At 42.9% G+C, this 26295-nt stretch overlaps 1 protein-coding gene and 1 long non-coding RNA gene across 5 annotated transcripts in view; one reads left to right on the forward strand and one right to left on the reverse strand.

The window, feature by feature from the left end:
- The window catches only part of CSRP2 (cysteine and glycine rich protein 2), a 17958-nt gene extending 16055 nt beyond the window's left edge, over positions 1 to 1903 (reverse strand). The window contains exon 1 of one of the 4 annotated variants that reach the window (XM_006269901.3): positions 1809 to 1903. The gene's annotated coding sequence lies outside the window, so the exon portion shown is untranslated. Of the gene's footprint in view, positions 1 to 1300; positions 1326 to 1556; positions 1660 to 1808 lie in introns of those variants that run through there. The other 3 variants (XM_014595851.3, XM_014595850.3, XM_014595852.3) reach the window with 3 other exon arrangements.
- On the forward strand, positions 1697 to 25857 carry LOC132250032 (uncharacterized). Its single transcript, XR_009461621.1, has 3 exons — positions 1697 to 1800; positions 3223 to 3328; positions 25099 to 25857. It is a non-coding gene; the product is annotated as an uncharacterized LOC132250032 (long non-coding RNA).
- Positions 25858 to 26295: the final 438 nt, after the last annotated feature.

The following is a 26295-nucleotide window of genomic DNA, read 5'->3' on the forward strand; positions in this document are numbered from 1 at the left end:
TTCTGTAGTGCACTTCCTACTTTCATAAGGGAGATAAAGCTAAAAGAAGAAGAAGAAGAAGAAGAAGAAGAAGATAATAAGTCTACTCAAGCCTTGGTGACCCATTGGGAACTGTTAAGGCATACATACTAGTCTGTGGCACCAGCATACCGCCAGGAAGCAAGGTGCCCAGTATCACATCCATGCATCTTTCCCTTTATTGCCCAGGTGATCGGCACCTATTTACAATCGAGGTTGACTCGGTATGGCCTCCGGTATAAATCTATGGTGGGCTCTAATGCCTTCAGATCCACAGGAAGTTGCCCTAAGCATTTGGCTACCGCACTCCTGAACTACAGCAGGTGAAATCAGAGTTATTTCTAGAAAATACAACAAGGGGATTTATACTTCTGTAAAAGGAGGATTTTGTAACATTAAAATCTATCGACGCTTCCCCAACACACGTTCGTCAGGGCAGCTACCAACTTGGTACAGCACCAAGCACAGCCAGGCTTGGACATTAACAGAGAATGAAGTTTTACCTGTTGTGCCCTTCAACTTCTAGAAATTGTTACAGGAAAAAAACTTTTGCTCACCTGCTTCTGAGAAAAGAACTAGGTAAAACACCAAAACGATGGGTTTTCTTTGTGATCGGATGAACCTTTAGGGCTCTTGGAGCGAGCAGACCTTACTGGTTCTATACCAGGCAAAACATGTCTTTGTAGACTCAACACAGAAACCTGTTGTAAATGGAAGTCTCTTTGCCAGGAACACAAGTAACCAGCTAAGTAAATGGTGCACATACCAGTTTCCCCTGTTCTCAAGAGAGGATGTGCACCAACACTGCCAAGGAAGTGCACCATTCAGCCCTTAACACACAGCACATTCAGGTGCAGAGGAAGGCAAACCCACTCTGAGCTGCAGTTGCTACAAAGTCACTTGGGGACAGTGGCTCAGAGCAGGTTTGCTTTCCTGAGCGCCGGAGTGTTTCCGTCCCCCTTCCCCACTCTAACTCCCAGCTAGCACAAGACACGCTCAAACCTAACCACCCGCAACCAGGCAAGTCATCTGCTTTAGGGCCTCACTGCACTGCCAGCAGTGCAAATGCAGGTCACCTCAGTGCCAGGTTACACTCACACCTTCACTGTGAGTAGCGCTCACACCCCACAGAACAGGAGCCGGGTTATGCGGATCAAGGGATCATCCTGCCCCGGAGCCACGCAACTTTGAGCTACACAACTTTGAGCCACTTAAAGTGTTAACAGGCAGGCAGTCCTGGAGTTAAGCGTTGCCCCAAACTACTGCCTAACATGGCCCTTACATTTTCAGCGCTCCCAGTGGCTCCGGTCACCTGGCTACTGCAACGCTGCCAGCTCCGGAGGACGAGGGATGGCAGCGAACATGGCAACCGCCGCTCTGCCACTACAGCGGCCAAACGGGCGGGGCGGGCCCGCAGCTCCCGCCGCGCCGCGCCCACCTGCGGGCCGGATGCGCGGGGCAGCCCCTGAGCGCCCCGCGCCGCCGGGTGCGAAGGGATGAGCCGGGTACCGCCGCCCGGTGCTGGGGGGGGCACTTACCTTACCTTGCCTCGCCGGCCAGCCGGGCTCACAGCAGCCGAAGCAAAGCCGCTGCAGCCGCCGCTGTATAAAGGCTGCGAGCGGCGCCGGGGCGGGGCGAGAGGCGGCAGCCCAGCCAAGCCGCTCCCGCCCGCCCCGCCCCGGGCCCGAGCCCGAGCCCTTGACCCCCCGCGACCTGATGCTGCGCGCAGCCTGGCGGGGGTTTCTAGTTCTCGTTCTTCACGTGCACGGACACTTGACACACGTACGTACCTGCACACACCCACAGCCCCGCACGGGCCTTATCTCCTCGCCTCTCTCACACACGCACTGCGCGAGCGGGGCACTCCTCTCCCGCCCCGCCCCGCGGGGGCTTTCTCTCCTCGGCGCTCCTCCAGGCGCTCTCGCACACGCGCAGCCCTAGGAGGGTCTTTTTCTTCCTCTTCTTCACACACACAGTTCTCTCTCACACCCACACACACTCACTGCCCCTGCAGCGGCTTTCCCTTCCTCTCGCTTTCATAATCAGGGCTCATGGACAGAGGTGGTATCTCTTATTAGGCCAGCAAGACTTTTACCAAAAAAACAAAAACCTTAAATTTTCTTTTGCAGAACTTTTTTCTTTTTTGCAAAAATCTTGTGGGTCTAATAAAATAAATCACCTCTGTCCCATGAGCCCTGATTGCGTTTTCCTCTAGACCAGGGTTTCCCAGTTTTTATGCTGCAACCCCGGCAACTGCGGCCCAGCAGTCACAGTTGGGTAAGGATACCCCCAGCCCCTGGGCAGGGGGGGGGGCCTCTCTGCCCGCCTTTCGGGGGCCACGGTTTGCTGGTCCATGGCCACTTCCAGTCCGGCAGCCAACTGTGCTGTGGACCAGCAGCTGACCCATCGCGGCCGGGCCCAGGGATTGAAAGCCTGTGCTCCAGACCAACATGGCTACAACCTGGATACCTCTCTCTTTCATACACACACAGTCTGACACACACGCACATGTCCACACGGGAGGTGAGATGAGAATCAGAAGCTGGGCCTCTTGGCTCCAGTCCCGGTTGGCAGCTCTCAGGCCTCTTCCCAGGATTTGGGAAGTATTTGGCTGTGTATCTCCATTTCCCATCTCCCGTACAGGAATGCTCACAGCTAGGGCTTTATTTCAACCTCCTGGACTGGGTATAAGTCATCTGGATGTGGGTTTGGTGGGGGTCTTTTTTTTAACACCCATAAGCAACCAACAGGTGCTTCGGCAGAGACAGTAAGTCACCTTAAAATAAAGTCCTGGTGACCACCGTAAAACAACTTCTTTCTGTGCACGCAGCTCTCTTCCTACAAAGCAGCCTATATCAAACCTGGAGTAAATGTAAATGTTCAAGCACCTTTAGTACAACACCTACTTTAAAGGGATGGTGGCAATCTGGCCAGGCATTTAAAACAAGTTAAAGCAAAAAAGTGCACCAAGCAGAAACAGTTTGTATTTTTTCTTGGCAATGTAATATGGTTTCACCTATGCTATGCACATAGCTAACCATTCTTATTATGGCAGCATTTCTGAAAGAAAGTAACCTGTCACCTGTCCCTAAGAGAGATTTGCCAGTAAGACAAACCAATTTGTTTTATTGGCTCCACAGCCAAGAAGATGTTTTCTTGCATGTTTATGCCCACGGCTCACTTGATCCGCATCTTCAAATGCAGGTACTTCTGGAGCGAGATGCAGCACCTGAGGTAAAGGGAAAAGGGAGAACGAGGAAGTGAAAGATGCCATAAGCAATAACTACATTTCAAAGTAGGGAGACAAACTGTGAGTATTCATAGAAACTCATAGAATCATAGAAAGTTAGGTTTGGAAAGGACCTCTGGAGGTCATCTAGTCCAACCTCCTGCTCAAAGCAGGACCAAATTGTAGCTTAATCATAGAAAAAACACGGGATTTTTAATGCTCAGAAATATGTATGACATCATAGTCATTTCTGATTTGAAAGACGGCATTGCCAGTTAGGCAAGCACCCCAGAGTGTCATACTGAATCATTAGTTCAACACAAATCAGTCTAATATTAGTATTTTCAAGGATTCAAATTATGGGGCAGCTTAAGCGGGGGAAAGGTTGAGCCCCCCCATAAGAGATGAGAGACCCCCTATACAATTTGAAAATAATAACCTGGGGGGTCTCTGAGTTTTTTAGGGCTTCATGATGGGCAGCCCAATTTTTTTGCAGATCCCCACAGAGTCAAAGTGTAATTCTAACCCTGAGTATCTTGAGTATTATTTTAATGATTACTTTATTTTAATACTTACTTTAATGATTACCAACAGTCAAAGTGATTCTTTTGGAGAGAAAACAGTACTTTGGAAGCCATGCTTCAACCATTTTAAAACATGGCCCTTTCATTAATGCCTGCAGGCCTGTGATTATTTTTCTGATTTTTTTTTTTTTTATTCCCTCATAACGTTTTCTCTGCTCAGATAGAAGACCAGGTTAACCTTTACCTCTGTTTAAGTAAACACATGGTCAGCTGACTATTTATATAAATATAGACCTTCTCTATCTTATTTCAGTACAGGGACTTCTTTCTCAGCTACTGAAAATCAGAAAGCTATCTCATGGATATTTTGCACAAAAAGAAAAAGCTACATATAATTTTAGAGTGAAATGTCATTTTTGATGCTAGTGTAATACATCCAAACACATATCCTCTGTGTTTGGATTGCATTAACCTAGGTAACACCATATTACATAAACTTTTGGCTCTAACTGCCGAGTATACATTCAAGGGTCAGACTGCCTGCATTATAAGATTAAAAGTTATGTGCAAAAAAAGCATGTGAATAACAAGAATTAACATTAGCTGGCCTCTCCTATTACAATGATTTCTTTTTCATTGTCTGTCAGTTATGAAGGGCCCTCTTACACATTCCTTAGTACTTTAGTCCACAAGAAGTTTAATTGATTATCTCCTTCTGGGGGAAGGCAGTACTTACCATGAGGAAAAGAGGCAATTTGGCTCAAAACTGGTTGCATGTATTATAGACTTTAAGAAAAAGAAACACAAACAAAAGCAAAGGTTGGCTGGCTTTTGCTTCCATGCCATTGAGACCGCAAAAGGAGAAAGGATCTGCTCCAAGAGAATAAAATGAGGTGTAGGACAGAGAGGTAGAACTTCGGTTGCTTCAGACAATGTTTGTTTCGGTTGCTGCAGACTTCACGTTGGAGCTAAAATATTTATCACTTCTCCGTAGGTAGCCTCCAGATGCTAATAGAGTTTTCCTTTTGATAATGTTTTTCTAAAAATTATCATAAAAATAAAGAAAGTAAGTCTGAATTATAATAAAGTGACATTACAGGTCTGTTAAAATGTGAAACTACTTAAAACAAAGAAATTCAGAGTTCATCTGGTCTGTTTTTAATAACTTGTTGCAAATAGGTGCTGACACTGATACAGTATGAGTGATCAAACAGTATGTGGATGTCTGCTCGATAGCAGGATGCTGATGAGTGACTTGAGGTGAGGGCACTGACAGTAGTAATTCCAAGGTGAAATGTTTGCACTTTGATATATTGTCAGTCAATATTCTAAAATACAAAAGAGGGAGGAACAGCATACGTTTGTTGACATACTAGTGCCTGCACACAAATACCCTCTAATTATTGAAGCAAACAAACAGCAACAACAACATTACAGTCTTGTAGACCTGAGTATTTTGTATAACTCCATATTTTATCACAGATCTGCAAACAGCAATCAGGACCCATTTTTGTTAACACTTTGCTCTGCTCTAGAAAGTTGACTTTTGTTGAAATTTGTGATCCATGTAAGTTTCCAGTTAAGTCGACGCAAATCAAGTTTTTCTCTCCAGTGAAGAACCTTGCAAAGGGGAAGATTTTATAGTCCAAATACATTCTGCATCTGAATAATAGTGTGCTGCCTGATTGCCCATCCCTCTTTGTTTCATGTGCAGCCCTGAATGAACCCTTCCACTCATTCCTCATTACTGAATTCTTTGTCTGACCACTACCTTGTCTCCTTTAATATTAGTAATCTGTCCCCTTTCCCCCCTAAAAATATCCAGTCCTTCTTACTTCCAGTTTATCGATGGACATTCTTATGTTCTAAATCTTTCCTGCCCTTTCTTCTTTTGTCTCAGTATACTATCTCCCATATACATCTGTCATGCTATGTATATATGTATATAATGACGGTCAAGACTGCAGTATGTTTTTAATTATTCATTGTAAATACACCGTTCTTCAGTCAATCCTGCAGAGCTTCAGTGAAGGAGACAGTGAGCATATGTCCAGTCAAATAGACAATTATGGAAAAGGCATGCTTCATCAACATTTAAATATGCTGTGGTTATGTGTGTGTGTGAAAAGCAGGTGTTGAAATTGGATTGAGTATTTTTTTCAAAGGGAGCTTTATTTCCCAAACACTGAATGTAGGCAAAATATGGATCCTGACAGGTTTGGGCCCAATCCCCTCAATTTCCGTAACCTAAGTAGAGAAAAAAACCTAGCTGTTGCCATTGTACAACACCTGGAGAGGAAGCCTAGGTAAACCTTGATGCAAAAGCACAGGTCTTATAAAAATCCCCAAGTCCTGGATCCTGCTGTAATTTTGAGTTCAGCAGTTAATAACTGGAAAAATAATTTTAAGTAACAAAAATTGAGCCCATTTAATGCCTCCTTTTTGGTGCTTTAAAGGAGGTGGCAAATACTGTGTTAGATTGTGGGTAGATAAGTATGATTCTTTTCCTCCCTTATTTCCTTGCTATGTAATGAAGGATTTTGAAAAGTAACTGAAGTCATGTTAGCAGCTCTCACCCTTCACTTGCAAAATTGACCTAGTTTGCTTCAAGAACACTTGGTGTATGTCACTGTCTCCATCTTTTATTGACCCATTCTTTAAAGACAGTGACTTTCCACCCACCTGGGATTATTTTATCCTGGTTTGATTTTATAAATTACACCATCACCAATTCTTTTCTTATAGTAGTGTGTCAAACTGCTATTATTTTTCTAATATCCTAAACAACAGATTATTCAGAAATAAACAAATCTGTAGTACAGCATTCACTGTATAAAGATCTGGGACTGTGTCTAAGTAGAGACATTCAGGAAGTTAAATCGGGTTCAAAATGGCCATCAGATTTAAATTTAGCTCGTCTCAATGACAACCTTACATTTACAGACCTGATCTCAGTAACCAGCAATCAGTCTAAACCTGTAACTGAACAGAAGTTCCATGCACACAAACTGGTCTAAAAATTGTAGAACCCATTTTAAGATAAACCCAGATCTATGTAGTATCACACTCATTCAATTTAGGTCAAACCAGTGCATGGAAATTCTGTCCACTTTCCCTGCACAGCCCTAGGGCTGGGAATACCCAGCCACTGGCCCCAGCATGGAGGATGAACTCTTTGCTCCCCTCTTCTTCTACACTGGGCTACTTTTTGGTCCCTGGCCCCTTGCTTACCTCCCCCACCACCCACCGGCTTTGGTTGGATATCCAGATGGAGGTGGTGACTGGGAGCACCTTTCACCAAGTCTATATGGTAAGAAGCTGTGACCCTTTCTTTCATATTTGGATCTGCCACCCTCATCCATGCCTTCTATAACCTTGAGGCTGAATTATTACAATGACCTCTGTGAGACTGTCTTGAAAACTGTTCATAAGCTGCAGCTGGTGCAGAACTTAAGAGTCTTCACTGGCTCCCAGTTATTTTCCAGGTGCAGTTCAAGGTGCTGGTTTTGACTATAAGGCTCCAAATAGTTTGGGCCCTATGTACCTAAGTGACCACTTTTTCACTTCTTTACACCCCATCACGATCCCAAAGGTGAGCCAAGAACAATCCTGGGGAAAATGCATGGGAGGTTGTTCTCAGCAAGTACTTCTCATCTCTGGGTCTTTCTCCCACTTGAGGCCTGAACCTGAAAGCCTAAGCCTGAACATCTTTTGGAAGCACTGCAAGTCTTACCTATTTGACCAGGCATTTAGCTAGGCTGGGATATTGCTTGGGCTAGGGGTTCTCTGTCTTATGTTGATATTCTGTTTCCCAGTTAAGTTGTGTCATTTTCATGCTTTATAAGTATTCTTTTTCACTTACCATAAGCTGCCTTTAGCCTTGCTGGGAAGGGCTAAATAAATAAATATATAAATGAAGTAAGTGCCACTGAAATGCAGGAGACAGATTCATGACCATACTGCAGAGTGGGATCTGAACCTGGATGCTGTAGAAACCATATTATGGAAGAAGGAGATGGAAAACACCCACATCTGCATGGTTTAGGTATGCTGTGAGCACACAGGTCAGGGACACTGACCAGGCAGACTGTCTTGGGTCCAGTACTTTCAGGGCCACTGATCGGGTACCTGGGACCAGTGGTGTCAGGGACTCTGAGTTGGCAGGCCAGCCTGAACCAAGTACTGCGGCAACCACACCTGCAGTAAGCCCCAGCTAATGAACTCTGCCCCAGTTTAGGAGCAGCAAGCATCCTGACTGGCTGCTGGGAGCACCACCAGCTGGGGCCCTGGGTTTGCAGGCCAGCCACCAGTTCTGTTTTGGCAAGCCTCCTAGTTTCTGCACTCTAGTTCCCCTGTTTTTTGTCTTATTTCTGGGGTTTGGTTTTTCCTGAGGTTCTGTTTTCTGGCTCCTGACCCTGGTTTGGCTCTGTTTTTGGACTTTGCCCTGTGGCTTCCCTCACTCCCTGGTCCCCCTGGGTGTTCCCTGCCAGCCTGCTGCCATTGTTGTTGTTGCTTCTGTCCTAGGCTAAGCCCAACTCTCATGCAGCCTGGCAGAAACATCTCTGGCACTCCCTTTGCCCCTGGGACAGTAGAGACAATGGCAGTGGCAGGTGGGAGAGGGGGCAAGGGGCAGGGAGAGGATGTACCTCTGTGTAGAGTGGGAAAGGTGGAGAATTTTTACTTGCTTTGGGGACTTAAAAAGTCCTTGACTGCTGCTCCTGTGGTGTAGTCTGTCCACACTGCTGAAAGTTGTGGGGCGGAGGAGACTGGGAGTGAGGGCTGCAGCCCTCCTGCAGCACCAGTCACTGCTCTTGCACTCCCCTTTGTAATATCTTGGATCTGCTCCTGTATGCAGAGGTCCACACCTGCAGACCAGCTTTCAACATCAAAGTCTATTTTTTTTCCTGGACTATGTCTATGGTAATATCTATACTAAGTTATGATCCTTAGATGTAGGCTTTAGAAACATTTTCAATTAAGGTTGTTCGGAACTATAATAACCCTAAATTCCTGTAAATTGTTTAACTTCTCATTTAGAGAAGTGCAAGTGGGGTAAAGTTACTTGTTTTAGCAACTGTTTACAATACATGTTGTAAAGAGACAGAGATCTTATATTTATTCTCTCTTTCTCTTATGTAAAGTTTAAACCCTGTTTGAGGTTTTTATAGCCTTATCTAAAACCCACAAGGATGAAAGAGACACAAAATTTGTTTATGATCCTAAATGCATGCAGTGGATTAACGTGTGATGTAGATCACTGGTGCTGATGGTATCAGCCATTCAGCCGTATAAACTCAGCAAATTATCAAAGTTATTATATTCAAGTCCTGTGGTTTTGAACAGAGATCTCTAAAAAAGCTTAGTGAAAAAGGTTTTCCATCTAAAGATGCTAACTCAGTGGGACACTAATACCCACAGTAGTAATGATGTCACGTTCCTGGCAGGGAGCAGTATTTTACTTCGAAATGTTTTATTTCCTTATTAAAGATTGACTAGTAACTATATACTGACATGGCCAGATTGCTTTTAACACTGCACCATGGAGGAACCTCTGTGAGGGCTTAAGTGGTCTCAAACATGTACAGAGCTTGTAACTGACTGACTGACAAAGGTAGTGAGGCATGTTAGTATGAAGCTAAGCAGAATGCAGGGCAGTATGGTACCTTATAGATGAACTCATTTAGGGAGGCCTGAGCTTTCATAGGCTACAGTCTACTTTGTCAGATGCTATGAATGGACTTGCAGGAAGTGGGGTATCTGCTCACCATAGCATCTGCCAAAGTAATCTGTAGCCTATTAAAGCTCATGCCTCTCTGAATGAGAGGCTCATGCCTCTCTGTAAGGCAGCCACGCTGCCCTGCCTTCTGCCTAAGAGAATTCACGGCAAAACAAAATTTGGGGACATAACTGGTTCCAATAGTGCCGTTACTTGTTTTAAGGAGAGTAGGGTCAAGTTCTTAATATTACATGGCACACAGAGTGTCTGTCAAGGTGAAATGGCCTGACTTTGCCTCTTTATTGCTGCTCCTTGACTGTTGGAAATGACCCCATAGTGAGCCAACAGTATCTGACATGGCATTCCCTGAGAGTACATATTAGTGATGCTAAATCCATGAGAGGAAAAATGAGAGGTTGAAACAAAATAAAATTATGACATTTATTTCCACAAACTGGTTGCCAGTTTGTGCAGCTTACACTCCATACAACAGTGGCACCACTGCATGTAGCTTCATGTCCTGATAAGAGCAGGAAACATAAAAGAAAATACCACAGTGTAGAGATGTTCATCGCAATCCTTGTGTGCAAGTCAGAGAGCCCTGCTTCAGGCTTGGTTTCATCACCCTGATTTTGCTGATAACCAGTCCCCCTCATAGCCTCACTTCAGATCTTGGGACCTTGCCCACTGTCAGCTTTTGTAAAACCTGGAATGAATTTCAAGTGGATTTCCTGCATCCTTCTATCAGAGTCACTCTCTCAGCAATCTGTGAAACTCCGTTGGAAAAATCAGACAATTTCTGTGGATCCCTGCTGTCTCCACACTGTTCCTCTTGGTCTCCCCCTGTCCTGGCAGCATGACTTTCTTAGGTACAATGATGCCATTGTCTGTGCCTTACAACTACCACACCCTTGCCTTCTTCCTCCGAAGAGGGGAGATGCTGTGGAAAGGGAGTGGTACTAATTCTGCAAGTGGATTTTTATTAGAAAACATGCCAGGGCCCAAGATGAATAAGCTCAAGAAACTGGGTGCTCTGTAATTTATTTTCCTCATAAACCACAGAGTATTAATTACACACATTTTCTTTGAAGGAGCTCCGTGAAATCACATAATGTTTTTGCTTGCGTCTACCCACATATGTGAAAGGGAACATTAGGCCTATTGTAACATCTTATGAAGTTACAGATTCCAGGCATGGCAAATATTCATCATGGTAGAGTGTAGAAGTAGTTAATTTTTAATTCACAGTAGCAAAAATTGGAAAGATGTATGTTCTCTATTTTATATGACACTTTTTAAAGAACATTTATCCTAAAAAATACTAAAGCCACAGATGAGCTAGATGAATTATACTGTATTAATTACCTGGCAAAGTGGAATAGGTACTGTTTGAAGACAGGGCTTTCTTGTTTTTCTCCTTGAAGCAAAAGGATTTTGTGTTTCACAATAAGTTATTTTTATTTAACCATTACATAAGAGAAGTATTGAGAGTTATCTGTAATCTGCACCTTGCCATTGTCTGTCCTGTCCCTTGAAGGTTGGAACCTCTCCTTCTAAAATGAAGGATGACTTTTGGTCTTTGGATCTTTATATAACCATAGTAACTACCTTCCCACAAAAGCAAAGGGGTATGGTCTCCAGTCCAGATGTTGACTGAGAGTATGGAGCTAAGAATTGCTCAGATTCTGAAGATCTAATGCTTCATACACAGCAGTTTTATCTCCACTTGTCTCTGGCCTCCTGATGGTACAGCAAACTGAACAGTAGGCTTCCAGTGGTCCTGAACACTGTACTGGTGTATCCATGACTTCCACTGGGGTTGACAAAGTACACACACAGTTCAGAAAAGGGGCCGATTAATATGAATGCCACTACTTTGGAAGGAGGAGCATACCAAGAGCAACTCTTCCCTCTTTCTGCCTGTATTACGTCATAGATTCATAGATTCATAGATGTAGGGTCGGAAAGGACCTAAGCAGATCTTCAAGTCCAACCCCCTGCCCTGGGCAGGAGAGAATACTGGGCTCATATGACCCCAGCTAGGTACTTGTCAAGCCTCCTCTTAAAGACCCCCAAGGTAGGAGCCAGCACCACTTCCCTTTGAAGTTGGTTCCAGATCCTAGCCGCCCTGACTGTGAAGTAGTGCATTCTAATGTCCAGCCTGAACCTACTCTCAAACAGCTTATGGCCGTTGTTCCTTGTTACCCCGGGAGGTGATCGGGTGAACAGGGTCTCTGCCATTCCCTGCTGGTCCCCCCTGGTAAGTTTGTAGATGGCCACCAGGTCCCCTCTCAGCCTTCTCTTGTGAAGGCTGAACAAGTTCAGGTCCCGTAGCCTCACCTCATAGGGTCTGCCGTGCTGTCTCCGGATCATGCGAGTGGCCCTCCTTTGGACCCTCTCAATGCTGTCCACATCTCTCCTAAAGTGCGGCACCCAGAACTGGACGCAGTACTCCAACTGTGGCCTGACCAGTGTCACAGAGAGGGGGAGGATAACCACTTTGGCCCTGCTAGTGATGTGTGTTGTGAGTGGTTGGTATGAGAGTTACTGTTTGGTATTATAGGATACCATGTAGCTGGATTTTTCCCAGGCACTTTGGGGCATAATTTAAACTTAATTGTTTCCATCAGTGTTGTGTAAGGTAGGAAGTCATAACCTTCAAGTGTTAAATCAGTGTTACAATTATAATCACTGGTTGAGGTCTTTTAATTATTACTTATACTAATTAATTGTTTGTATCAGTAAAAATAGATAATTAATATACTGTGGAAACATAGATTGTGCGTGTTTCCCCAACAGGAAGAGTATATCAAGATTGAATGCTTACAGATATTACTATAACTGTATGCCAATCAGCTAATGTTAATTAATATATAGGCCAACATAATCTACTGTGATCCCTCATTGTCAGAAGCTGACAACTAAAGCTGGATAATTTACAACTTCCTGTCCCAAATTATTAGGACAAAACTAGATGTGCGTGGAAGAACAGTGCTGCAACTAGCTATGGTCACTCTGATTACACACTCGGCAATTACCCTTTCTTTCTGGCACAGGACCTGCAGCAGTAGGACAGCTATGAGGGTGTTCAGGGCCTCTTCTTTGTGCTGTTGTTGGTTGATTTTCAACACTTCATTTAACTGTCTTTATCAGCGCACTCCTCTTACAGTGGTTGCTCCTTTTATAATGGTTACATAATGCATGCCATGTAACACTGCAATGGAAAAAACAGTTTTCCAAAACAAAACAGAGCCTGTATAATACATGTCTCCAGTTACAAAACAGTGATGTAAAAAAAGATGAAAGAACTAAAGGGATTTATATAGATCTGTATTACAGGGTTGGTGGGGGGGAGTTGTTAATTAAAGGGTCACTCCATAGATAAGGGCGGGTCCTTGGTGGATGAAAATAGGGAGAATGCCATAAGCCTAATAGAAGGCGTGATATCAGCCCAGAGTGGAAAAAGGAGACAGAAAAATAAGAAGGCTGAGTCACAGCAGAAATGGGAGAAGAAGTGAGATGGGGGAGTAAAAGGAACTAAAATAATATGAATATAGAGAAATAGATGTGCAGGGCCTGTAGATGAGCACAAGGAGCCTAAATTTGAAGGCTGTACATTGGGAGGTAGTAGTAATCAACACAAGAGTCAATCAGAATATTGACAAGGGGTTTTAGCTGTTGGGAGGATAAAATGGATGTTGAAGATATTAAAGAGAAATAATCTGCTTCTACGCTAATAGATTTTCAAAACTTTTTTGTTCTTAGAACAAAACCTAATTGGATAGCTTCAGCTACTTGGCTGAATATGCACAACCCCTCTTCCTCCTTCCCCCTCCTCCCCTCCCTCCCACCCCCAAGAGCATCACCCTCCCAACAAAAAATTGTAAAAAGATGCAAGCTTTTTAATATTTCTTTTAAATCCTGATGTCCCTTGAGTGGCAAGAATACTTCTCCTGTATTCTGATAGTTCTCTTTATACATTCCAAAGGGGCATTATTCTTACTGTCTAGTTAATGAACAACTGGTTGGTTTATATTCTATCCCCATCAACATTTTTCTTTATTTGCCCTGAAAAAGTATAGCTCTTGAATACAAAAATAATTTGTTTAGAAGTGAAGTTCATGGAGATTTACAAGCAGAATTTACAAAGCAGAATTTTAAATAGTCTTCTATACAATTCACAACAAAGTCTTTCTTGCTTTTAACTCCTATCATACTCATTATAATTTATTCAGAATAACAGTCTTTAATAAAAACAGCTGAAAATAGTTTAAGTAAAAGTTGTCTTCTTTTAACACAACCAGAGGTTGGTGAGTTTGATGATGAGCAAGTGAAAGTATAGTATTAATTGGCATCCGATGTGTAAGTGTGAAGGAAATGTAAAAGGTGGTAAAGGAATTTGAAAGGTAGCGGAGTAGTGTTGTGTATGTGGAGTAGGCTCTGTGTTTGAATGCTGGGCAGGTACAGGCAGCTCCTGTTCAATACAGGTCATGTCACACTTTCATCTATTAACATGTTAATTAGTATGTTCTGGCAACACCCTTTTAAATTTGAGGCTTTGTTGGTGCTTACAAGTTCTGCTGGCATGGTTAGAAGAGTGAAAAACACTGTCAAAGGCTCTTTTCTGATAGACTTCATTCCAATCAGGGAACTGGTTAAGTTGATGTGACAAAGAACACACACTGGTATAAGCTGCACTAGTGAGCAGAAACATAACAGGTCAGCTCTGTGCCCTGGGCAGTGGTGATACATGGAGCGCCTCTACTCCCAAGTTGGTGTTTGGATCTGCTGCCACAGATGCTCCTAGAGGGTTGGTGGGCAATACAAGCAAACCCTTTCTTAATTGTAGACTAATTCCTTAGTCTAAGGCCCCCTCTACATGTTACAGGTATTGTGCAATAAACTGGTTAATTGCATAGTTATGTGGAGAGCAGCTACATGTGCAAAGTACTTATCACACAATAAAAAGCTCCAACCAGCTAGAAAGTTAGACCTTGAAAATGTGTACTAACTTTATAGCTGGTTGCTATCAAGTTTTAATTTGCATGTGTAGCAGGGTCTCTCTCTGGCTGGGAGTCCCATCAGTTAGCAGGGTTCCCAGTCCCATGTAAAACCTTTGTGCGCTAGGGATCATGACAGCTGTGATTCCCAGAGTTTGGGTGTTTCCCACACCCCTGAGCCCTAGGGATCACAGCAGCTGCAATCCTTAGGGTTTGGGGGTTTCCCAGAGGGCTGAAACGCCCAGGGACAGAGGATTCCCCTGCCCTGGGGATGCAGGAAAACCCCTGGAGCCAGAGGATCTTGGTGATCTTCTAGCCCTGGGGGTTTTCCTGCACTCCTGGGCAGGGAGGTATCACCCCTGCAGCAATCTTCTGACCCCAGGGGTTTCTCTGCTCCCCCAGGGGGGAGGGGATTGCCCCTGCAGTGATTCTCCAGCCCTGGGGATGGTGTGGCTCCACAGCTGGGAGCCCCTTAATTGGGGTGCGTGGGTCTCCCCGGTGTGGGACCTTGTTTCTTGCTGGTGTGGGGGGAGCCGAAGATCTGGCTCTCCCTGCACCGACAATAATTTGCAATTCCACAATAGCGCCTCCTGCCATGCATGTGTATTGCTCAATTGTATGAATTGCATATTAGATCTCATAGGACCTTTACCTGCACAGGTAGAGGGGGCCCAGATTCAAAATGCATTAAGTACAATGAAAAGACTCCTATTAACTTCAGTGGGATTGGACAAGCCTTAAATCCCTTTCTTTGGTAGTTTTGCCCATTTCTGCAATGTGGGAGGAATAATAATCAACTGCATAGGAGATGCTGTTCAGCTTGGGGCCAAACTGGATAGTACCTAGACTGGTCCCATTGCTAATTGCAGAGACATGTATTAGTTTGAAAAAGTAAAGTTTGTATAGTACTTTTTAAGATGTTAAGGATTATTATATCAGTGCCATTCCTTTTGCAAACAGATTTGTCTTTCATTTTTTATCAGTCACTTCAGCTGTTTTGATTCAGTTGACTACAATGAGTGTATTCAGCACTTACCACAGTTCAGTGGACTATCTCGTAGAAACAGTAATGGAGCAAAAATATAAAAATCACTGCTTGATTACAGGAAGCAGTATTTTATTATATTAACTGTCATTCATATTAGGCTAGAGTTTGTGAAGCAAAAATATCTGTTTAATTTACATTGTAATCAAGGAGCTTTAATTTCAGGCTGTACTTATTTGGCGGAATAAAGCCATTTTAAGCCCTTCAGGCGTCATGCATACTCCTTTAAAACTAGTTAATGTTATACAAATAATTATCTGTGCCTGAAATGTGCATTTTAAATTATTTTGATGTATTTACATGTATGTTCCTTCTGTTTTGTCTTGCAGTCAGATATTGCTTTCAGTTCAGTCTTATTTTCATAGCCAAAAATGTTAACAAAATCAAAATTAAGCAGCTCTGACTAAAAAGGCATTTATTTGAAATCCAATACAGCATGCAATGATTTCATATTACAAATAAACACAAGGTAGACTAAAACTAGTCTTGTAGATAATTCCAGTATTTCTTAGTTTTTTTACTTTCTGACGTTTGATTCAAAAGCCTATTGAAGTTAATGCCAACCCTTTGTTGACTTAAATTAGCTTAGAATCTGTCTCTATAAACAGTAAGAAAATCAGCTAAAACTTTACTTTTTTTTGACACCGTTCACTGAAAATGCAAACGTTTGCAACAGTGAGTGCTAGGAGTAACCACTGGCTTGTGACACCCCTGCACTCATAGAAGATTCTGTAAATTATGGAGCCCCTGATGTATTGATTAGTGATTACCTCCTCTCTCACCAGAATGAGAGTTCACTTTACCTATTCAGCATTTTGGTAAAATTATAAAGGTGCCTAAGTGATTTAAAAGCCTAAGTGTGATTTTCAAGTATGATAGCATCCAGAGCTTTGACAGGTCAGTTTTTCAAAAGTATTTAGGCATCTAGTGGAATTAAATGCAGATAGCCATATAGTTGAATTTTGAAAATTGCAGATGAGGCGTGATAAATCTCACTGGCTGCAGGGAATTAGGTGCCTAAATTTTGAGGATTTTGGCCTTAAATTCTTCTATAAATTTAACTTTTTGTTTTCAACCTGTTCATTCAAAGTTTGGCAGTGAGATCTAGCTTAGCAGGGCATAGCACCAGGTATTGTTTCCAGTGTGCCAGACTACATGTTTTTCTTGTGCTGTGTTGCTGGATTGTGTGTGTTGGTGTGCTCACTTGGACGGGACATTCCCACCATGGTCGCAGGACTGGAAACTCAGTAATAGATGGGTAGGGGCCCAATATGTCCCTTCACTTAGGGTCCTTTTATAGGAGAGGGATTTAACATTTTTTATAGGAACTTAAAGCTCACCAGAGCAGTCCCATCATTTACCTTGCCCAGCTTCCTGGAGTAAATCCTCAGCCAGTGTGATATGTCATAGTACTGCTGAAATCATGTTGTCCTCTCTCTGCAAGTGGTATAAATGACAGAATGCTGTATAATTTTCTAAAGCAAAGCAAAATTCTAAGCAATTCATGCTGTTGATCACAAAGAAAAAGTTGAAAGCTTTTATAATTGCAATTCTTGCGACCAGACTATCAGATGCTATTTTAATCCATATGCGTCTAATCCTTTCCTACCTTTACTAAGCTAATTGTCTCACTACTATCTATGGTTAATGGTTTACCAGTGATTACTGATTACTTATTTGCATTTATAATTAGAGGTGCATTGATATATCGGTTTGATACCAGATCAGCACCAATATAAAGAGAATTGACTATTGGAAGTCAGCCTGATGTGACCAATAATTTGGTTGATAAATGCCTGTGTGTGTATGTGTGCAGCTGCAGCACAGCACTCAAGCATTGAGGAGTGCAGCCCAGCAGCATGGACAGCTACGTACAGCTGGTAAGTCTGTTGTGGTGGAAGGGGGAGAGAAGGGGCGTTGGGGAGGCAGATTAATGCACCCTGTGGGGAGTGGGGCTGGGGTTGGGGCAGGCACTGCCCGGGCAGGGCATGGGATGGAGCCGCAGCACGTCGGGGTGGGCACAGGGAAGTGGGGGTGGTTCCTGCCCCTGCACACACTGCAGGAGAGCGTGTGCCCCCCAGATCTGCATGGGGCAGAACAGGGCAGGCTGCAGCTGAGTGTTGGGGCCAGGGCTGCGCTGGGTTCTTCCTGGCGGGGGCTGGACTAGGCTGGCCTCCTCCCTCCCCTTCCACCACAACAGACTTACCAGCTGCATGCAGCTGTATCGGAAATTGGATCGGTATTGGCCAGTATTCCTCCTTAAAAATTGGCTATTGTTATCGGCCCCCAAAATCTCTATCAGTACACCCCTATTAATAATATTTCTTTTTATATATTTTACTTTCTTGCCTCTTAATTCTGTAAATGCCCTGTGTTTCTTGTTTTATGAGAAGTATAAGGCACCTGAAGTACCTAGTCTGTTAAAATTCCAGTAGTATAACTAGGGGTAGGCGAGAGGGAGAACTGGCCTGTGTGCCAGGATTTCCCCCAACCTACAGAGTCTGCGCCATGGCAGCATATCCCATGATGGGAACTCCTGAACGGTCCCCAGCTGCTTCTGCTGCCACTGCTTGAAGAGCAACAGCCATATGGGTAGAGCACATGGCAGCAGTGACAACAGCTCACCTGTTTAGGAGTTCCCATTGGAATAACACTACTGTCCCTCCCCACCCCTACTCTCAGAACCCTTGTTCCCTCCCCACACTCTTGCATCTGCATGCCCTTGTCCCCCTGCTCTTAGAAACTTCAGCCTTCCCCCTTCTCCCTAAGAGGGTTTGCCCTGGGCACCAACTCTGCTTCCTATGCCATTGTAAATTACTCCTGGTGTGGGAGACCTCATCTAACCCTTTTGTATTTTTTGATATTCCTTGTATGAGGGCAGATCAAAAGTCAACATAGAAGGTACTGTGTTTGGTGGTTTTTGTAGGGGATGGGTGCAAATGCTTTAAAAAAATCAAATGTTAGAAGAATCTAATGATAAGAGAACAAGAAATAGAAACTGAGTTGCAATCCATGGCTCAGCATGTTCTCCCTCTTGTGCCCATCTACATTTTTAAAACAACGCCCATTGCCCCAGTAGCTACTTCTTCCTAGTTTATTAATACTGTATTTACTTGAATACAAGATGACCCCCCAATAATTAGATTCTATATATGGAAAACGTATACATTTGTTATCATTTCCGGGTGTAGAATATAATTATCTCCTTCACAGTGCCACAGCAGGGAAAATAGTGGTTGGGGTTCAAGTAGCCCTCTTGGCCCCCCAACTTCTTCCCTGTACAGCCTTCCTTCTCCTCTCCTCCCCCTCTTACGTTAGTCCCTACTCAGACTCTTCCCCTCCCAAGCACACTATGGAAGTGAGCTGCATGTGACAGTATGGGGGGAAAAGGGAAATAGGGGAGGGCAGAAACTGCAGAGGGGAACAAAAGACTGCTTTTGTCTGACTCTGGCCCCAGCCCTGACTGCTTCAGGTTTCAGTACAGGTACTCCATAAACATACTTTTGAACACCACTTTCATACTTACTTATACATAGTTCAAACTGTGCATGTTATCAGTTCACAGCCAAAAGGCTCATGACTCATATTGGGCTAGGCCCCAGCAGAGTCATCAGCATTTCACACAGTGGTGAACCCAGAATCCAGCACTGGGACTGGATAATTTTGACATCCCTGCTCTATATAATGAAACTCCCCCAGTCTGACCTATTCTTAGCTTAAGTTCATGACCTCTTAGTCTTACAGTGAACAGTAACTCAAGTTATCCTGTAGCACGGCTTTTTCATTGTTTAACAATTTTGAATACTCTATTTTTTCTCCACAGAGCACAGATCTAGTTGCATTGACCTAGTTGTATAATTTAGATCAAGTGTCTGTATTATTCCAGTCAGGCTTAGCAACACCTTTTAAATTTTGTTTATATATAAAATATTGTTACAATTTAATTCTTTTTTCTTATTTTAGGTATAGAATGAGAAAAAAATACTGGAAGAATAAACACTGATGCAGGATATTACTCTCATTTTAGAATTTCAGTATGGTTGTAAATAATTTAATATATAGATTAGGCATAGTCTGATTTGTGAAACTTTGAGTCATATATGGTAAATCACTGTACGAGGATAATAGTTGATTAAATGTATATTATTATTGGCATTAAGTGATATTCTTTGCAGAACTGCTGAGCTACTCATGGAACTAGACCAGTTTGTTATTTTGAGAGGAGATAAAGTCCTCCATTTAGTTTTTGGCACTCAGTGCATCTCTTGAAACCATTTTTCTTTATTTTGCTTTAGATTTTCTGTTGATGTAAGATTAACTAGAATATATGAGATTTGATCACAGGAGAGCCCCAGTGTTACATGCTCTCTTTCTTGGCTGTGTTCTCAGAAGATTTAATTGTGTGTGTATGTACATGTGCGTATGTGCACGCACGCACACAGGCATGTGAGTGTGTGTGCACACTATGTTGAGAGGAGGCTTTTGAAAATCAGATGCAATATTGTACATTCTTGATTGCAATGTCAGCATTTATTTGTTCCAAGACCAACAGTTGTCACTAGAGCTGCTGTCCATTGGACATCAAATAGCAGTTTCGATTTAATAATGCCATAGTTGGAGACTTAAGTGGTTCAGTTATGGCGTTTTGTCATTGGGGTAAGTTTTGCATCACTGTCTGTCTGGGCTATAAGTAAACTTGGAGCCACTTTCAGCGAAGTCCTTAAGAACCAAGAATATGCTTTAGGCAGAATGTAGATGCTGATGTACAAAATGTAGTCCTGCAAGTCCCTGCTCAGCCAACTTCCCTTCAAAGGTGCTTTACTTTCTGACTTGGAAATTTCCCAGATGTCTAAGGTTGTGCCTCTGCCAGAGAAAAACTGCCCCAGGGCTGAGTAGCTCAATGCCTATCTGATGCCTAATCCTTACTGGCACTGGGAACTAGGTACTGTTCCATCGAAGTCCCTGAAGTGCATGATTGGCAGTTGTTCTCATAGAGTGCCTAATAATTACTGACAGGATCAGACTCCTCACAAAAGGCAGTTGCAACTTTCACTGCCTTTTAATCATGTGGTGGCTGAGGTGTTGCTAGTTCCGCTTGATAGAATATCCTATTGGCCGGAGCACTTGCCCATTTAATTCCTTTTTCTGTCTGAAAGCATTCAAACCCACCACCTGGGAAAGTGCCCTGTTGACCAGGCTGTGGGCACTGGTCTGGGTCAGGATAGTCACTACTCCTCCCTTTGAAACTGCCATTGTTCATCAAAGAAATCCAGATTCACTAAGGCACAGGATGGAGTCTGATTGTGTAGCCTACTGGTAAGAATACTCACCAGGGAAAAGGGAGTTCTTGGCTCTGATCTCTGCTGCCAGGACTATTTCAGTAAGGTATCCATACTATTTAATATGAAATACATGCTAAAGCAGTTTTTGGAGCAGTGACCCAATATTAGCAGTCCCTCCCCACAACAGATGCCCTCATCAGTAGAGTCTTACAATCTTTAGTGGATAGTCTGTCTTGTTCAAGGAATATTGAATTATTTTTTGGAAAGAGGCACAGCATTATGAGAGAAGAGAAGAGTATCTTCACTCTAGAACAGTGCATATCATACTACTTAGGGTACATTCCAGGGAAGTGAGGGAATCCAAGCTTGAACCTTACCAGGAAGAAGGGGGATTGAACTTGGGCCTCCCATGGCCTGGGAAAGCACTCTAACCCCTAGGTTATTGTATAAGGTAATGCTGAGCTGCAACTAGCAGGGTTTGTACCCTGAGAAACCACCACTGACCTGTTCCAAGGACTCAAAAAAGCCCCTGACTGCTGTTGGTACAGCCTGCTCTGTCTGTGGCTGCTACAGCAGCAGAGCAGTGTCTGTGCACCCAGTTGCTGCAGCATGGGGTTGTTGCGGCTGCTGCTGGGAGTCAAGGAGGTGCCATTCTGCACCCACATTAAGTTGATAGTTGATGCTGAGGGCGAATGCCTCACTCAGCCACCCCAAGCTATGCTATTGAAGTGATCAGTGTCGGCATCAGCACTACCTTCTCCAGGCATAGTTTAAAAGAAAAGAGTAAGCCCTGCTCTATTCTTTGAAGGAAAAGGTCCAAGTACCTGTCTTCAGGAGAAGGTCCCTAGCTGTGGAACCTTGCAGATGGAGGTGCCTCCTTGAACTTCTGAAAAAGGTACCTGAGAGGCATCTGTTAAGACTTATTCTCTTCCTTTTCTCCCATCTAGTTGTAGGCAGCAGCAGGCTAAAGGTACTGATTTTAGGCAGCTGCTTCCTCAGTGCTTTGAATCCCATTCCAAGTGCCTAATTCTCCCTGTGTAAGGGAGAACATATATTCCATTTCTCTCTGTAGGTATAATAATCTAATAAACCATTCACTTCATGTCTCTGGGTTCACATTTTCTAAGCTTAGAAGAGCTGGCAGATTTGGAATATTTATGCATTTGAAGTCTGAAGTTTTGTTGGGTAGTTTCTGTAGCTTAACATAGTTATGCAATTAGTGTGCTTCCCATATCAAAAGGTTACCATGTTTGACTAAACCATTGTTTGGTTAATAGCAAAGTAGTTAGTGCAAATCCTGTTATCCATCCACTTTTGCCATAGACACATTTTCTTTCTATCCTGTGGTTGAGCTGTCTTGCTCGGGGCACAATCCAGCAAACACTTGAGAATGCAATTAGCTTTTATTTTTATGCACCCTCTCACTGAATGCACTAAAACTACCTGCGTGCATAAACCATGTAAGGGTTTGCAGGACCATTTTTAATCAGTTATTGCTAGGGGCTCATACATCAGCTCTTGGGCTTCCTACTCCTCATCATGTTCTCTAGCAATGAAGCTGAAGCTCGGTGGAGTTGATGGCCATATAGCACTGTAGCACATGGCTTTGCTTTGCTTTCCCTGTTCCTGCGCTTCTCAACCCCTCCACAGATTTTCAATCCTTAGAGGACCTCTGTGGGATCCAAGAATAAAGGGATAGTGTCTTGGAGAAAGTACCCTTCCTTCTTAGTATTATGTGCAAAAGACTAGGACTTAAACATCTCACCATATAAGTCTTAAGGAACCTATTGAAGGAATAGGTTGGGGCATGATGGACATGGCCAGGAGGGTGGTCTTCTGGCATACAAGATAAAAGCCAGTGGGACTCTCCTGGAACATACTAAATAAAAGACAAAATAATAGGCTCAAACAATAATTCTTTATTGCTCAGTTATTTGGCTGACTGACAGACTTATTTTCTTGTTTATTGGCTTAGTCACTGTAGTTACTACCATTTTCATTGCAGGCTTGTCAGTTTTATTAAATTCTCTGGCATGTTCAAAGAATGGGTTCCAATTAAGGCCATTTTCTTGAACTTTATCTTTGTGGACACCACTCTATTTGTGCATTCCAACTACATGACAAATTTAGCAGAGCCATTCTGGTGCTGAGGGAACTGTGTAACTCTCATTGTCATAGAGTCAGAAATTACCCCTTCAGTGTGAGAAGGTCTGCTAGTTTGCTTCTGAGCTGAATTTCCTCAGACCTGGAAAGACTCCCAATAGGAACGTTATAAGAGTAACTGGACCCTATATTTCCCTTATTGTAAGTATATCTTCAGAAACTTCTGTCAGAAAAGGGATCTTTGAATTAATAGGCATTGAAGGCACTCAGCATCTCACAGGGAGCATTGAGTAATGCAAAAGATTTGGCTCTATTTTGAGATATAACCAAAAGAGAGGTGCCAAAATACTGGTCTCTCCAAACTGAAGCATTTATCAAAGTTGGCAGCTGAGATTTTAGCTTATTCTAACTCACTTACATTCATGTTAGTTATTTGTAGCAGGAATAGTGATCCTGAGAGGTTACATAATCAGCATAGCAGGATATATAAAATTCAGGATAAGACCAATTGCTGGCTAAATCTTGACCATTCAAATTGTGCTAGAATTCTGCTATGAGGTTAAGCATCACTATGGAAACAAAGCTGTAGCTGGAAGGCCTGTAGCCCAGGGTGGACAGGGCCATGGTAGGTCACAGTATGTTTTGCTGTCTTATTCCTCCCCCATCATGCAGCTAAATTCTTAATCTGACATAAACTACAAAGATTTATTTTCATATATAGCATTAGTGTTCTAGAGTCTTTACATCCATGTAACTAGGTGTAACTAATCCATCCATCCATGTAACTAAGTGTCCCTCTCCCTCAGGTTACTATAAACTAAAAGCCATTTCAGGTGAGGGTGGTTCTTTGCTAAGTTTGGGGGGGGTGATGTTTACATAGTAAAACTATAAATTTAACAATAGAAAGATGTCAAGAAGCATAAGAATTCCCTCTCTATAAATTGTAAAGGGAGCAATATGCTACTCCTAACGACTGCTGATAAAGTTATACTCCTAAATGCAAGATTTCACCAGAGCTACTTTTTGTTGGGTTGAAATGTGACTTTTATTACTTTGGGATAGGGTAAGAGGTATATGGAAATTTTCAACTGGCACAGGCAACAAATCTTGCTTCTGAGGAAGTTAAGATTGAAAGACAGAGTTAATGCTTCTTCATGTTCCTTTTGTTCCATAATGAGCTAAGCAAACTTTAATTTCTGTTTTCTTACATTCTGACAGTCCTGGATAGAGGACTAGAGTGCCAGGGTACAGTGATGGCTTTTTTCCAACATAGCAAAATCCTTTCTACCTTTATTTAATCTATGATATAATCTGTTACAATAAGAAGATTAATTACTGTTAGTGCATATAGTTGGTATGTATCTCAGAAACTCAAAATGCCTTTTTCATAAACTCATGGACAAGAAGAACTGGAAGGGACCTCCAGCTGTTGCATCCAGTCCAACCCCCTGCCTGAGGCAGGATCATCTCTATCCAAACCATCCCATACAAGCCATAATCTAAACTTTAGTCTTTTATATAAGACTACCCTCAACACAAACCTAATACCCTAACTTGCCACAGGTAAAGCAGGAGAACTATGGCAGCCAATGTCCTGCTTCTATGAAAAGTTGTCATTGTATGCTCAAGAGACACCAGGTAGAGGGCCACACCCCCTGCTACAGAGGAAGGCAAAAACCCTCACAGTCTATACCAGCCTGACGATGGGGTAAAATTCCTTCCTGGTGATTAGTCTGAGCAGAAGGGCAAGATGCCTCAGCTAGGAACCTCCAGCTTTGGTCCCAGCAGGAGCATTGGCACATCCCAGTCAAAGTCCCCAGCCTTGGCTGTAGCCAACACCCAATGCCTCTGAGGAAGACTTAAAAGCATCCTGACACATGTAGCAGAAAGTGGGGGTGGGAGCAACTAGCAAAGCCCAGAAGCATGGGAAATACCCATAATAGAACATAAGCATAGCTGTGCCTAGATCATTCCTGACCAGTGACTGTTCCGTCTCTTCTTGAACACTTCTAGTGTTCAACCAGTTGTGTAACAAGGAATGGAAATCTGGCTCAGTCCCAACATCTGGTAGATGGACAATGAACAAAGGTCTGATGTCACAGCAAATCATTTATATTGCAAATTATTTAAACAATCTCCCCTCCCATACAAAAAATATTGTCCCCCTACATCTCATTTCAGAGCACATGGTTCAACAACATCTTGAGAGAACATCTGGCACTGGGTGCAGCTCAACATGAAGCAACTTTGATCCAGAGGGTAGAAGTAAAGCGAGGAAGAAGAAAGAAGCATGCTGTAAACTTAGACTCCGACTCAGACAACATATGGATCTGTGGAACTTATAACAACGCTCTCGAATTGGGCTTGCCAGCCACAGATATTCATTAGGCATCTGACCTGTACACCTTACATGTACTTTTACATGTACACCATGATCCAGAGGATTTACGGTTGCCTACTTAAACGTTCAACAACAACAACAGCAACAACAACAACAAGTCTATTGATAATTGCACCAGATCTTGGCATTTAACCAGGCCCAGATGTGGGCTGCTCTGTATGCTAATAAAATGCACTGCAACCCATGCAGCCTGAGGCTAAGTTTCTGCTACCAACATCAAAGTGTGCTTCTTGGCCACTTAAGCTTTTGAGGCAACCTCTATCTTGTCCTTGCCTTGCTGACATGCACTCAAATCACTCTCTTCCAGGAAAACTTTTTCAAACCAATTTCACCTCACCTAGATATAGGTCTTTATATGATCCCTCTTTTTCCAAACAAATTTCAGATCTTTCCTTCCAGTCAGATAAAAGGGTCATCATCTGCTAGTGTTCTCACTTAAGAAGCTTTTTTAAAAAATTGAGGGATACTCATTCCATTAGTGAAATATGGGGGAGGGTTTTTTGGGGGGAGGGAGGGTGTTAAATTTGTCAGGACTTTATTGGATTTCTGTGCTGATGACATTAATACTATAAGCAGTGAGTGAACACCAAAGACAGGGAAAGCAGTGCATCAAAAATAATCAAGAGCTTATTTACAAATAAGATAATTAGAGTTTCTGTGTAATTTGATGTTTCTTGTGAATGCTGTTTTATGACTTCAGCCATGTTAGACCAGCCTATGCCACTGTGAAGGGGCAAATTATATTGACATTTTAGTATTACCACTGTGATGTAACAGTTTTGTTTGCCTAAGTGGATAGGACAAAATCTTACTAGAACGCCAGGGTTGTACAATATTTCAGCAGCGTTGTTGGTATAAACATAGTTCCAGTATCTCTGCATGATTTTCCCTTAACCATGTCATAATACAGTTTTGTCTTGCTTTAAATATATTATTCCTCTGAATTAAGTATAATTTAGTCATTTTTTTCCCACCAC

The sequence above is a fragment of the Alligator mississippiensis genome, chromosome 4 (assembly GCF_030867095.1).
Source record: "Alligator mississippiensis isolate rAllMis1 chromosome 4, rAllMis1, whole genome shotgun sequence".
Taxonomy (NCBI): Eukaryota; Metazoa; Chordata; order Crocodylia; family Alligatoridae; genus Alligator; species Alligator mississippiensis.